Raw genomic sequence first — 1,385 nt, 5'->3', positions numbered from 1 at the left:
TACTCCCCTATTCGAATGTTTCCTGTGAAAAAACATATGACTTAAAAGATAATATTTGTTACATATATACATATCGAACACAAAAAAAAATCATTTATTTTTTAAAAATACGATATGGTTGGTACAGAACGTATCCTTAATGAATGTGCTCAGTAGAATTTCAGCATTGTAGAATAGACAAAGAAAATGAATTGGTATGTGATATCTCACTTTTTTTATGTTCACAATTGTAAGGGGACCAATGTAAGAGAGTGTGAGTAGGATATTCATTTAAATGGCAAAACCCAACTCATATCTCACATTACCTTAAACAGAGACATCTATGGGACAGAGAAATCAACACCTAATTCTAACGGTACTCCTATTTCAATTAATTTACTCTACTTTTTTTATTTTAAAATAAGTGTTCATTTAACTAATTTTAGTAACGGTAAAAATATCAAATTATTAGACCATTCTATGAAGATTTGAGAAGAAGGAACTAAATATGATAGGGATCATGTCTATTTTGATAACCAGTTCGAATGAATCATAGCGTGGCATATAGGAGACCGGTGAAACAATGTAAGAAAAGAAACATGGACTTTCACATGGTGGTCATTGACTTTAAAAAAAAATTATTGACAAGACTCCGAGGGAGGTTCTATAGAGGTGCATGGAGGCTAAAGGCGTTTTTATTACATTTACTAGAGCGATTAAGGGCATATATGATGAAGCTAAGATCCGAATAAAGAATATGTTTGGGAACTAAGAACACTTTTCAATTGTGATAGGGTTGCACCAAGGATTAACTCTCAGCCTATTTTTATTTACCGTGGTGATGAATGAATTGACTTGGCGTATTTAAGGAGAGGTACCATAATGTATATTATTTGTCAATGACATAGTTCTGATCAACTAGACTCGCAACAGAGTTAACGCTAAATTTGAGGTTTGTTGATGACAAATCCTGAAATCTAAAAGGTTCGAGTTGAGCAGATACACATGAATCACACACTTAATAGGAAAATTTAATTAATTTTCTCTTAATTCTATAAATTGATAAGTAATTTGGGATAGATATTTTTAATAAAGTGGACAACTTATATGAGACGGAAAGAGTAATAATTACTCTCAAAGTTTCAATATTTTTATCCTACTTTCTTTTTTAGTACGTTCAAAAAAAATATTCACCCGCATTTGATGAGATTGTTAATTACTTTACATTTTTAATAGAATATTTTGGAAATTATTTTGTTTTAAATTTATATTCTTGAATATTTTTCTAAAAAAATGTGTCATATAAACCCGCTATTCATAATATAAACTAGGATAGAGTAAACTCCCCTTCACATGTCCAACTTGGAATTATTTTTTTCCCACACTTCTCAAATCTATATATAACT

Source organism: Solanum tuberosum, unplaced genomic scaffold (genome assembly GCF_000226075.1).
Source record: "Solanum tuberosum cultivar DM 1-3 516 R44 unplaced genomic scaffold, SolTub_3.0 scf00154, whole genome shotgun sequence".
Lineage (NCBI taxonomy): Eukaryota > Viridiplantae > Streptophyta > Magnoliopsida > Solanales > Solanaceae > Solanum > Solanum tuberosum.
The sequence above is the reverse complement of the archived record's forward strand: the minus strand, read 5'-3'. Positions refer to the sequence as shown.